Source organism: Pistacia vera, unplaced genomic scaffold (genome assembly GCF_008641045.1).
Source record: "Pistacia vera cultivar Batoury unplaced genomic scaffold, PisVer_v2 Contig878, whole genome shotgun sequence".
NCBI classification, from domain to species: domain Eukaryota; kingdom Viridiplantae; phylum Streptophyta; class Magnoliopsida; order Sapindales; family Anacardiaceae; genus Pistacia; species Pistacia vera.
This window is the reverse complement of record NW_022196754.1, coordinates 430,325-445,073: the sequence shown is the minus strand read 5'-3', so window position 1 is coordinate 445,073 and position 14,749 is coordinate 430,325. Positions and strand designations below refer to the sequence as shown.

General features: G+C 33.9%; 1 pseudogene; it reads left to right on the top strand.

Annotated features, from left to right (window-relative positions):
* Positions 1–3,209: 3,209 nt before the first annotated feature.
* On the top strand, positions 3,210–4,905 carry LOC116119238 (annotated as a pseudogene).
* The last annotated feature ends 9,844 nt before the right edge of the window (positions 4,906–14,749 follow it).

The following is a 14,749-nucleotide window of genomic DNA, read 5'->3' as shown; positions in this document are numbered from 1 at the left end:
AGCTAACTCACTGTTACAATTAAATTTAACTTTCGCATGTGCTTTACGACCTAACTTGAATCTGGATAAGTGCCAAATATCTGTTAATTTCATTGGTGTTCATCCACATCAGACAATAATATTGGCAATTTGGCATCACTGTGGCAAGTTGTTGAATAATTATGCTTTGCGACTTTTTTAGGATTTCTTCGACGTCAAGACTTCAAATTCTGCCTTGATTTGTGATAACAGGGAGCGGACTTTGGGTCCAGCAGATAATGTTTTTCAGTCCAGCCCATCCTGGCCCATTGGAACATAGAAATTGGTGGGTGGTTTTTTCTGATGAATTTCACTACCATTATTAAAGAAGAAAAAAATCACTTTTAAGCTGTTGGATTTAAGTTGATAGAATGTTAAAAATTTATTATTTTAAATGCAAATTATAAAATAGTGAGACTTCAAAGGAAAGTATTTTTAATTTCTCTCTATGACAACGTTAGTAATTATTTCCAACTGAGTTGGCACACGAGCAAACTAGGTTATGTCAAACAATTTCAACTGGGTTAGCGCATGAGCAACAAGATTATGTAGAACAAGAAATTTTCGGCTAACCCTAGGGTTGAAGTGAGCTAAACTCGCTCCAGCCCTAAGTCTATTGATTATTAATCTATTCCTTTATTTTATCAAATATACTTTTATACATACGACTTAAAAAATTTCTTCATTTATACACTAAATCTCAATAAATGGTTATTAAAGATATATATATTACAATTCCAATAAGGGACAGCCCGGGTTTAGCTCCTCCATGCGGGGATCCCTGCCCCGTGGAGGATGAAGTTGATTTAGTGTATTGGGAGGATAGGTTGAGTTTAGTGTATTAACACTTCATTAGTTATACATACTTAAAAACAATATCCAAATTATAACATTGGTCATTATGAATTAGTATGAATTATCCATAAAATCACACGTTTGTCTTTCGTTATATTATATCAAAAACTTGGATACGGCAGCATGCCCTGACTGGGGGAAGATAATGGTGGAGGCCTGAAGGGAGTCCAGTACATCCAATTTAATGCCGCCGGGTACCCGACTAAAACTAAACCCCTTATCTTTTAACAAAAATTATACAGGTAAGGTAAACACATTTTCAAAACGCACGCAGAAAACTTGGAATTTTGCCATTTGCCATCACCTATATTTTCTACCGAAATTCCAGTTTCACTAAAACTATATTTATAGGTTTAGTCATTCATGACAGAAAATATATTTATTAATTATCCCAATACACCAAAAAACTTAATCAAATATCATCACCTTACCACATTCCATTTCTCTTAATCAACCAAAGCCCCCCTCAGAATGTGGGTTCACATTAATTCGGATTTTCTTCACTTTATTTTCAGTTCTTACCTAGAAATTAAGTTTAAAAAAGGCAGTGTGGTAATATATCTCAAAACTAAGCAGAATAACACAACCAGAATATAAATAGGAAAATTCAATACACAAAAAACTATTTTCCATTGAATATAAAATTACATCCTGATACATTTTTCCATGGTTCTGAATTCTATATGCAATGAAACCACAAAAATGAACGAAAGAAAGAAAGATATACTTTGATATCGATTACTAATGCTTATTCCCTGTATAAATATCTTAGGTCCCTCACCGGACTTGAACCAGAGTTCTTAACCCCTCCAAGATCTTAACATTATTGTATCTGTGTCCAATTCCAGGGCTCGGTCCTGATTTCTTCTTCGCCGTGAGATAAAATCTTTCAGCAGAGAAATCTGAACTCTGCAATGGCCGTGCTTCTGTTGCATAAAACACGGTGCCTCACAAGAACACCAACGAAGAAGAGAAAGAAAATGCAAGTAAACTTGTGCAGTACTCCTCCACTGCCCATGTTAGATTATTAATTCTCAGGAGCCTTAATTTTTTTTGCAATGAATATGATTATGTGATGGGTTCTATTTATAGAGTACAATGATATTGGTTGGGGTGGCCGGGGCTTTGTTGACTAGTGAAAAGCATGTGATGTGAGGTTTATAAATGTTGAGGTGCCGCCATCTTTGCAGGTTCATGACAGAAGTACAGAACCCACAAAGCAAGGTATTTGGAAAGTGAAAATTCAATGAAAAAAAAGAATTAAGTTTGGTTAATGAAAAGACATTAATAAGAACCAGAGTCAAACTCGTGCTAACATAAACAAATCTGATACGTTTGCAACATTCTTTAGACTTCAATCTAGCTACCAATTTGGTGACAGCATTTCCCCTCGCAAAAATATTGAGTGTACACCTTTGATACTTCTATTTTTAACAGAATTTGGCCGGTAGCTAATCCAAAATGAAAGAAATAACTTGATTTTTAAATGTTTGTTAAGAAGTTTTGAACTGGGGAAAAAACTAGGGTGAAATGTAACTTTTTTTTTCTTTTTTTTTTTTTTTAACATGTTTCAAACCAATTACACCACTACCTTAATTAATCTTTTGGAACCTTTAACTATCATTCAGAAAACTCAAGTAGTTACCTCTATTAACACTTAAGAGAGTCTTAAAATCAGGACTCTTGAGTAATACGTTTAAAGTGTCTATTAAATCACTCGGTCATCCAGAAATAGTTTTCAGAACTTATCTTTAACAACCACTTTCTTTTTTTTTTTTTTTTTTCTTTTGACATTTCTTAAATTCCTTTTGAAGTTATCATATCATAATGATCGATCCGACTATAACCACCATATATAAACAATTGGAATCTGAAATGCTTAGACGCCGGCAGCGACAGTGATACCCACTTTCCAACACATGAAACATGGCTCAAATTCAATTCATTTGCTTCATCCACATGTTCACAATGTGAAAACATTTTCAGAACTAACTAAGAAGTTTCAAATTTTGAGCCCTTAACCCCATCCTTCTTCTTCTAACAATACTGGATTTCATCTTAAGGTTAGTAATATCTGTATTTAGGATACGATAAAATATAATTTATTCAAATTTACCGAAAATGAAATGTAAAGCTACAAGTGTAGGTGAACCAAAATTTGTATATACGTTAGCCGAAAATGAATGTGCCAAACAAGTCAATAGAATCTCGATTGAAGATTTAGACGGTGAACTTTTTGTTATGGAGAAAAGGTGTAGAGCCCACTGGAAGAATGTTGATGATTATTTGAGTCTGTATCTCTATATATATATGGTATATGAGTTGGGCTCGCCATACTTCTTTTCCACCTCAACACCTCTCTCTTTCTCTTGGTCTTTTCACAGCACTTTCTTGTCTAATTATTCATGGCTTTGAAGGAAGACAAACAAGTCATTCATCATCATGTGCTGATGGTGGCATTCGCAGCTCAAGGTCACATTAACCCATTGCTTAGATTTGGCAAACGCCTAGTCTCCAAAGGCCTCCATGTTACATTTGCCTGCACCGAAAACGCCAAAGAACGCGTGCTCAAGCCCTTTACCACCACCGCCACCACCAACAACGGCACCACAATCCGTTCTGTTTCTGATATCCAGTTTCTGTTTTTCTCTGATGGGTTCGACTTAGACTCTGACCGCAAAACCAATTTAGATCAGTACTTTGAAACTCTAGCCAAAGTTGGACCCGTTAACCTCTCAAACCTGATAAGAGAACACTACTTAATAAGCATAAGAAGCTGTCTTGCATCATTAGCAATCCGTTTGTTGCATGGGCGGCTGATGTTGCTGTTGAGCATGGCGTCCCCTGCGCCTTGCTCTGGATCCAACCATGTTCACTCTTTGCTATTTATTATCGTTTTTTAAATAAACTTAACCCGTTTCCCATCTTAGAGAACCCTGACTTAAGCGTTGAGTTACCAGAATTACCACTGTTGTCCACAGAAGATCTGCCTTCATTTATTCTTCCTTCAGATCCTTTCAGTAATCTCCTAAAAATGTTCTCCCACTTGTTCCAAAACATGAAGAAGCACAACTGGGTATTCACCAATTCATTCTTTTAGTTAGAGAAAGAAGTCATTGACTCCATGTCTGAGCTTTGTCCAATCCGACCCGTTGGTCCTATGGTCCCTCTTTCGCTAGTCGGTGAAGATGAAAAGCTAGATATCGGGGTTGAACTCTGGAAACCTGAAGATGCGTGCTTAGAATGGCTAAACAATCAAGCAACTTCTTCAGTTATTTATGTATCGTTTGGTAGCGCCCTCGTCTTATCAGCAAAACAAATGGAGGCCATAGCAACAGCTCTAAAGAACTGTAACCATCCGTTCTTATGGGTTGTCAAGCCACCAGAATTTCCTAAACCTGATGGTGCAGGAAAAATACCAAATGGGTTCGCCGAAGAAACAAAAAACAAAGGCTTTATTGCATCCCGGTGTCCTCAAACCAAAGTTTTGGCCCACCCGGCAATTGCATGTTTTATAACTCATTGCGGGTGGAATTCTTTGTCAGAAACAATTGTTAGTGGCGTGCCAGTGATAGCATATCCTCAATGGACTGACCAACCAACAAATGCAAAGCTTGTAACTGATGTTTTTAAGATTGGTCTAAGGCTTAGGCCAAACAGTGACGGTATTGTTAGCACTGAGGAAGTAGGAAAATGTATTAAAGAAATCATTAGTGGACCCAAATCAGAAGATTACAAGACGAATTTAATGGAATTGAAGCTTGCAGCAAGGAAGGCAGTGGCCGGCGGCGGTTCGTCAGACATGAATGTCCAGTGGTTGGTTGATGAGATTATTAAAGGAAATTCTTGTGGACGTGAAAGGTTACTTAGTGACAAGCAGCCAGAAGAAGAAGATAAGGCTCTGTTTCATGTGATAATAACATTATTAATTTCAATTTACAGCTGTTTAGGTTCACATAGTGACAATGGGAAATAGTTCCATCGTTTGTAAATTAAACGTACTTGTATTACTGCTGCGGACGAATCATTTGAGAATGCAGATATGATCTGATCAGTTTGTCTCTTGCTGACAAAATCAGTATCCATCTCTTCAGTCTTCTCCATGACAGAAAGTAGTAGATTATATTGACTTGTTTGGCACACTTCATTTTCAGCTAATGTATACAATTTTTGGTTCACCTGCACTCGTAACTTTTTATTTTATTTTCAGGTAAATTGGATTAAATTACAATTGTTAGCTAGGTGTATACATACATGTAAACTAAGTTTTACTTTTTTTTTCTTTTTTTTTTTTGGTAACCAGAATGTCTGGCCAGTTTGCTTAAATCTCAACTAATTTTCTAGGCTAGCTTGCTTGAATCTCAACTAATCTTCAGGGTTCATTGAACATCCTACAAGCTCAAAAGAATAGATAAGTCACAAAGTGATAGGTGACCCTAAAGTTTGAACCCAGAACCTTAATAAAGAGAGTAAACCTTTTTAACCGTCAAACTAACCTCTTAAGGATAAGTTTGACTATTTTGGTATCCTAAATAGGGATATTAACTAATTTAATTAATAATTAAAATAATAATTAGTATAACTTGCACAAAAAACTTAAGATGAAATCCAGTAGTGTTAGAAGAAGAAGATGAGGTTGAGGGCTCAACATTTGAAACTTCTTTCTGAAAATGTATTCAGATTGTTGAACATGAGGATGAAGCACATGAATTGAATTTGAACCATGTTCCAATATTGGGTTGAAAATAAAAGTTTACTTTTAATTTAGTTTTAGGCCACAGCCCGGCTGAGCGGACTTTGGGTCCAGCAGATAATGTTTTTCAGTCCAGCCCATCCTGGCCCATTGGAACATAGAAATTGGGTGGGTGGTTTTTTTGGATGAATTTCACTACCGTTATTAAAAAAAGAAAAAAATCACTTTTAAGCTGTTGGATTTAAGTTGATAGAATGTTATAAATTTATTATTTTAAATGCAAATTATAACATAGTGAGACTTCAAAGGAAAGTATTTTTAATTTCTCTCTATGACAACGTTAGTAATTATTTCCAACTAAGTTAGGCACACGAGTAAACTAGGTTATGTCAAACAATTTCCAACAGGGTTAAGAGCATGAGCAAACTAGATTATGTAGAACAAGAAATTTTCGGCTAACCCTAGGGTTGAGAGTGAGCTAAACTCGCTCCAGCCCTAAGTCTATTGATTATTAATCTATTCCTTTATTTTATCAAATATAACTTTTATACATACGACTTAAAAAAAATTTCTTCATTTATACACTAAATCTCAATAAAAATGGTTATTATATATATATATATATTTTTTACAATTCCAATAAGGGACAGCCCGGGTTTAGCTCCTCCATGCGGGGATTCCCTGCCCCAATGGGAGGATGAAGGTTGAGTTTAGTGTATTGGGAGGATGAAGGTTGAGTTTAGTGTATTAACACTTCATTTAGTTATATATACTTAAAAAACAATATCCAAATTATAACATTGGTCATTATGAATTAGTATGAATTATCCATAAAATCACACGTTGTCTTTCGTTATATTATATCAAAAACTTGGATACGGCAGCATGCCCTGACTGGGGGAAGATAATGGTGGAGGCCTGAAGGGAGTCCAGATACATCCAATTTAATGCCGCCAGGGTACCGACTAAAACTAAACCCCTTATCTTTTAACAAAAATTATACAGGTAAGGTAAACATCATTTTCAGAAACGCACGCAGAAAACTTGGAATTTTGCCATTTGCCATCACCTATAGTTTCTACCGAAATTCCAGTTTCACTAAAACTATATTTATAACAGGTTTAGTCAATTCATGACAGAAAATATATTTATTAATTATCCCCATACACCAAATCAAATATCATCACCTTACCACAATTCCATTTCTCTTAATCAAACAAAGCCCCCCTCAGAATGTGGGTTCACATTAATTCGGATTTTCTTCACTTTATTTTCAGTTCTTTACCTAGAAATTAAGTTAAAAAAAGGCAGAATGGTGGTAATATATTTCAAAACTAAGCAGAATAACACAACCAGAATATAAATGAGAAAAATTCAATACAACAAAAAACTATTTTCCATTGAATATAAAAATTAACATCCTGATACATTTTTCCACTGGTTCTGAATTCTATATGCAATGTAAACCACAAAAATGAACGAAAGAAAGAAAGAATATACTTTGGATATCGATTACTAATGCTTATTCCCTGTATAAATAATCTTATGTCCCTCACCGGGACTTGGACCAGAGTTCTTAACCCCTCCAAGATCTTTAACATTATTATATCTGTGTCCAATTCCAGGGCTCGGTCCTGATTTCTTCTTCGCCGTGAGATAAAATCTTTCAGCAGAGAAATCTGAACTCTGCAATGGCCGTGCTTCTGTTGCATAAAACACGGTGCTCAACAAGACACAACCAAGAAGAAGAAGAAAGAAAATGCAAGTAAACTTGTGCAGTACTCCTCCACTGCCCATGTTAGATTATTAATTCTCAGGAGCCTTAATTTTTTTTGCAATGAATATGAATTATGTGATGGGTTCTATTTATAGAGATACAATGATATTGGTTGGGGTGGCCGGGGGCTTTGTTGACTAGTGAAAAGCATGTGATGTGAGGTTTATAAATGTTGAGGTGCCGCCATCTTTGCAGGTTCATGAGCAGAAGTACAGAACCCACAAAGCAAGGTATTTGGAAAGTGAAAATTCAATGAGAAAAAAAGAATTAAGTTTGGTTTAATGAAAAGACATTAATAAGAACCAGAGTCAAACTCGTGCTAACATAAGCAAAATCTGATACGTTTGAAACATTCTTTAGACTTCAATCTAGCTACCAATTTGGTGACAGCATTTCATCCTCGCAAAAATATTGAGTGTACACCTTTGATACTTCTATTTTTAACAGAATTTGGCCGGTAGCTAATCCAAAATGAAAGAAATAACTTGATTTTTAAATGATGTTTGTTAAGAAGTTTTGAACTGGGGAAAAAACTAGGTGTTGAGAATGTAACTTTTTTTTTCTTTTTTTTTTTTTTTTGTTTTTAATAATGGAGGGTGTCCGAAGCAGCTTACACCCCACACCTCAACTAATCTCTCCGAACCTTGAAATTATCAGTCGATAAGAACTCAGTGGTTACCCAATTAACACTTGAAGAGAGTTCAAAATATGACCTCTTGAGTAATACGTTAAAAGTCTTTATCATCACTCAATCATCAGAGTTTTCAGAATTATCTTTAACAACCACTTTCATTTTTTTTTCTTTTGATATTTCTTAAATTCCTTTTGAAGTTATCATATCAAATAATGATCGATCCGACTATAACCACCATTTATTAACAATTGGAATCTGAAATGCTTAGACGCCGGCAGCGCACAGTGATACCCACTTTCCAACAACATGAAACATGTTCAATTCAATTCATGCTTCATCCACTTGTTCAACAATGTGAAAACATTTTCAGAACTACTAAGAAGTTTCAAATTTTGGCCCTTAACCCCATCCTTCTTCTTCTTCTAACATACTGGATTTCATCTTAGTTTATAATATCTGATTTAGGATACGATATAATTTTTCAAATTTACCGGAAAAATGTAAAGCTACAAGTGTAGGTGAACCAAAATTTGTATATACGTTAGACGAAATGAAGTGTGCCAACAAGTCAATAGAATCTCGATTGAAGATTTAGACGGTGAAACTTTTTGTTATGGAGAAAAGTGTAGAGCCCACTGGAAAATGTTGATGAATTATTTGAGTCTCTATTCATCTTCCTGGGATTATAGCAAATAAGAGTCAATGCAAATTCCTAACTGCCTGAAAGCTCCAAAACTAGTGATATAATAATGTTGGTTCACCCATAACCTCTGTTCAAATTTACCAGAATATATAGCTCAATTTAGCCACTGAAAGAAAATTTTCGTTGCCCTCATGCCTCATGCATGGTTATGTACTGTAAGTTTTAAGTCATGAATTTAGTAAACATCAAGGGATCCCTAGTTTAATGGCTGGAACCATATGTTATTTTTATGTCTTATCATATTTAAACTAGAAAACAAAAAATCCTCATGTAATATTTTACTGGTTTTTTATTTCACATTTTGTAAAGATAATGATTAGTTAATCAACTTTTATCTGCAAATTAAAAATTTTAAAACGTTTGCACGAGAAATAGACAATTTAAACCAATAAGAGATCGTTTGTCTCCAAGACAAAATAATTATGCTTATCTTACGGAAAATATGACAGCATAAATCTATATGATCACGTAGAAATGAATTAAATACGAAAATCAAGAGATTCCCAATACAGGTTTGGAAGATCATGAAACGTAATGACTCCGTCTGATGGTAAGAGTCAACCGGAGATAGAGATGAATATCCCTTGACCCTATGGAGTAGTAGATGAAAAGAGGGAAGAAAAGGCAAGTAATAAGCTGTAAAGCGATCATATTTCCATAATGCAATAATGCTTCCTAATTAATGTATACAATTCAGCAAATATTATATGCCTAACTTCTATCCATTAAGAAAAGTGTAGTGTTTCCAGAACTTGGCACTGTGAATTGTGATAGTGATCAGTCCGGAATTTACAAGGTAATTAACTTTACTTTATCACATCACAACTATAAAATTAAGAAAAATATGTCAATTCTGGAGATTTGTAATATTATTTCAGACTTCACAACAAAATTATTGCCCATTCCATTGGAGAAAAACATTTTCTTTTTCCAGATTCAATCAAATAATTTCGAATGTCTTTATAGAAAACATTTTTTAATTAAAATATTTTCCATTCAAAATATATATTGAAGTAGAGACGAGATCTTTTATCTTAATCTTTCGACTTAAATTAAAATACAAACTTCTAAATATAGATATTATTATTAGATATGGTGTGTACTTCTCTTAGCCTTGATGAACTGTCTATCTATGGCGACTCATTCGAGAGTCCCAATTGTCTGCCTACGGATAGGTTTTTTATTATGTATTTTTAGTAATAGTGAAAAACCTAATATACAGTAAAATAGAGAGAGAGAGAGAGAGTTGTCGATACTATTTATCTTTGTGTTTTTATAGTATTCTGATTCTTAATAAGATCACTCTATTTGAATATTGGACATAATTCCTTAAAAAATGAACGAAACAGGATATATTATTATGTTCTATCTTTTATTTTATACTTTATTTGTGACATATTTGACTTTTAGATTCAACAATTATGCAATCCAGTAAATGTGAAAAGGAATTTGGAGGAATGTATATTCTAAATACTTTTCTAATCCAAAAAAGTAAATTTATTTTTACAAAATAGACACAATTTTAGACTATTAAACTGTTTACCACTCGAAAAGAGTTGGCAATTGCTATGCCAATGTGATCAAAAATTAAGGTGATCACGTGGTTTGACGTAGAACTAGAAAAAGCTGTCACCTTAAAAAAAATATATAAATAAACTATCTGCCATCACATTCAGAAAATCTAATCAAACTAAAATTAATTTGCCAAGACCAGTCAGTAACCATCATTACTCAAGTCTGAAGCTAGCTAACTCACTGTTACAATTAAATTTAACTTTCGCATGTGCTTTACGACCTAACTTGAATCTGGATAAGTGCCAAATATCTGTTAATTTCATTGGTGTTCATCCACATCAGACAATAATATTGGCAATTTGGCATCACTGTGGCAAGTTGTTGAATAATTATGCTTTGCGACTTTTTCAGGATTTCTTCGACGTCAAGACTTCAAATTCTGCCTTGATTTGTGATAACAGCTTCGTATCGACAGTATACTCCCACGAAATGATTATTTAATGTTACGTGAAAGTTAAAACAAAGTAGGATAATATCATTTTCATTACAAGGATAATCTTTTTTTTTTTTTGTCGTTGTTGTTGTTGTTGGGGGGGTTTTCATACTGTTACAATGACAATGAATATTTAGGTTTATGTCATCGAGAATGCTTAAAAAATGATCGATGAAACAATTGTTAAAAGAGCAAAACCTTTGGCAAAATATTCAAGTAACTAAATAAAACTGCTGAACAGTGAACAGTCCATTTTCCAATATGAACAGAGAGTGGTGAGTTTCCATTGCACTGGTCTCCCAACATTTACCGCACGATTTGCGTGCGTAACTCGAGGATATTCACATGGTAATATTTGTTTCTTTTTATTATTATTATTATTATTATTATTATTACTATTATTAACGTGAGTTTACGGAATATATGAGTAAGAGAGGGAAACAAAGCTTGAAACAAGGCCATTGTTTCTGGCTCCAACATCAGTTATGAACTTGGTTAAGGTTAATTTTGTTTTACGCATTGTTTGGTCAATGGATCTTTTATGATCCCAATATTTTAATCTTTTAAAAGTTGCATCAGAATCCTCCATTTCTAGCCAAACAATTTCCCACTATCTATCTTTCTTAATAAATCGTTAACCTTTTTCTTTGAAACTTTACATCTCTCATTTTCCCGAGAAATTGCCGACAATCTTTTAAGTTAATTAATGCAGGCAAGCAATCGTTACTATTCTTGCTAACTTTGTCAAACACAATAAAGGAAAACAACCCGAATGCTAGAATAGACAAATTAAGATGTTAAATTGTTTAAACAAAAAGTATAGCTTTTGGGCAATAAAATCTTAAGTGAAATATTTCGAATTCAACTCATTCATGAACGAAAACCTTTGTGTTAACTATCTTTGAATAATTGAACAATTTGATAGGGATTTTTCGATGTATTATTTTAAAGATCATAAGTTCAAATTTTTTATCGATTACTAATAGAAGTAGTTATTAGAATACTTATCTGATTGGTAATTTCACTAGGGTAATCATCAAAATACTTACTCAATAATTCTAAAGTCTCAAAAGATTAATTAAAGTGAATGAAAGTTTATCCGAATACTCCAATCATTTAAAAAAAACGCACTTTTTGTTATTACACAAGATTTTTAACCTTATAACAAATAAAAATTAATCAAATTCTTAATTTATCTTATTGTTAAACTTCATAATTGAAGGTTACATTATATTTCTTTTTTCAAGTTTCAACTACCAATTTGTACGACTCATTGTGCTCTTTTCAACGCATTGCCTAACAAATCATTGCCCCGCCCCTTAGAGTTAAAGAAATGATATAAATTAAATGCACCTAGTTACTTGCGTGCATGGCATATTTATATATGAATAAGAGATACCCTAATCTCCAACTCTCTTTTCTTATCTTCGCTGTTGTTTACCCTGTAAAATGGGTAGAGAGCTCAAGTATCTCATTATTCTTCTCCTAATGTTGAGCTCCATTTTCTTTGAATCAGAAGCTGGGTCGTCCTTGAAAGAGATGATGATTGATGATTCATTGGAAAGATTTTCTCTGGTAGCAGTGAAGCATTCCGGGCCAAGCCCGAGAGGCCCTGGACATAGGTCAAGAAGTCGTCCAACTCAATACTTTGGTCAGGCCTCCGGTGGCCAACAACATTTATATTTCAGCCGCTTTCACCGCTGATTGACACCGTTATTGTTTATGGATTTCTTCAAGTATTCATTTATCATACGGTAGTTCTCTTGTGAACTCCTTCCTTCTTCAGAGTTATTTTGATATAATATTTTTTTCGATAATCAAGGTGTTTGGTCAGTTTGTGTACATCTCAACTAATCTTTAGGGTTTATTAAAAACCCTACAAATCCACAAGACCAGGTTAGTCACAATGTTATTGTGGTAGGTGACCCCAAGGTTTGAATCCAAGAACTCAAGGAATGGAACAAACCTCCTTAACCGTCAAACCAACCCCTTAGAATTTCTAATATAATATTTAGCTTGCTGTATTTCTTCTTTAACTTTTTTCTAAGGCTTGACGATAATGTAAGTCAATATTTGATTCAATAAATATCTTGTTGAAATGCAACATTTTATAAACAATTCAGCAAAGAAAATCATTTTTACATTTAATATTCTTAATTTTACTTTACAAATTTAAACCACACATCTCTACTGTGAGCAATCTCTCTACACTACTATGATAATTTAAAGTTATGTCAAAAAATATTTAATATAATAACAGGAATAACATTATACCTTTTCTTAATAAATTTATAAAACGTTTTGTCCTAAACTTACTTAGTTTTTGTTTTGATCAGGTTGTATATTGGTTAATATTTATAGATTTGACTTCACTCACTCGCTTTTTCAGTATGTATATTAAATTGTTATTTTCACTCCCTTAATTTTCTTAAAATTATATTAAATTAATAAACTTATCCCTAATTGACAAATATTGCTCAACGATTTTATATTTTCCGTTTTAAGTTGTATTTCATTTTATAATTCTTAGAATGAATCTCAGTTTTATTTTATTTTTAATGAACAACAAACTCTCTTGAAGTCTAAAAAAAGCAATAGGCAACCAACCTTAGGTGGTCGAATAGTTCGATAAGAACTCTTAGGGGATGTTTGGTTGAAGGTAATATGAGATTACTAGAGTTATATCATTTTATATTACTTAATTACCAGTTTGGTTGTCAAGTAATATAAGATTCCGGTAATCTTCAAATACCAATAATAGTTACTGTGGTAATATTGAAAATAATTGATTATCTCATTTTTTTAGGTATTCTAAGATTACCAAGTAATCTTTTTTTTTTTTTTTTTTTTTTTTTTTACAATTCTATTCTTTATTAATAAAATTTTAGGACAATAATGCTTTTATTTTAAAATTTATTTACATGAATATAACTTTTACTATTTTACCCCAATTAATTAACTTTTTAGACAAAATTACCCTTTAATTCAAAACAAATTGCAACCCACCCAAGCTACTACCCCCACCCACCTGCCACCGGCAACCACCACCGCAGCCAGCCGCCACCATTGCGGGAACGGCTCACAAATAAAAATGATCGTCGTGCACCGATATGTCCATTTCCAACCAGATCGATGGCCGTTGATGGCCACAAATGTGGTTGTTAATGACCATCGATCTGGCTGTTGACTGCCAAATTAGACCTGGTTGTTGACGACCAGATCTGTCACGTCTGGCCATTTCCAACCAAATCTATCACTTCTGGCTATTTTCGACCAGATCTTTGGCCGGAAATGGCCATACGGTGCACGGAGGTCATTTCCTGCCTTCCATGTGCCGTTAGGTTGCCGGCAGTGGCTGGGTTGTTGGGGGTGCTTTGTTGATTTTCCAAACTTTGGCCAGATCCGTCCATCCGGCAGTCAACGGCCATATCAGTCACATATGGCCATTTCCGGCCAAATCTCTGGCCAGAAATGGCCATACAATGCACGGAGACCATTTCCTGCCTTCCATGCACCATTAGGTTACCGACTGCTGGCGGCCTGCGATGGTTGCCAACGACCGGCAATGGCTGGGTTGGTGGGGGTGCTTTGTTAATTTTCCAAACTTTTATTATAGGCTTGTTTTTGCTAAGTTTTTAAATGTAAGGGGTTTATAATAATCAATATTAAAAAATAATATAATAATAATATTTAATTAGAGGATAATTCAATAATTTAAAAAACATACTCACCAATTTATTCCTCTCAACCAAACATATTAATATAACATACCCATCAATTAACCAAACACATTTTTCTAAAGATTCCCAGTAATCTTCAAGGTAATCTAACTTTCCAGTAATCCAATATTCTCAGTAATCCAACATTCCCTGAACCAAACACCCTCTTAGGTATATTACTTAAGATGTTCTGAATTCAATTCTTACCTCAGTTGCTAATAGGGATAACCACTAGAAGCTAATAGGGATAACCACTAGAACTCTTACTTAGTCGATAATTCTTAGATCCTGAAAAATTAGTTGATGTAAGCATAAGTTGGCTCAAACACCCCGATCATCAAA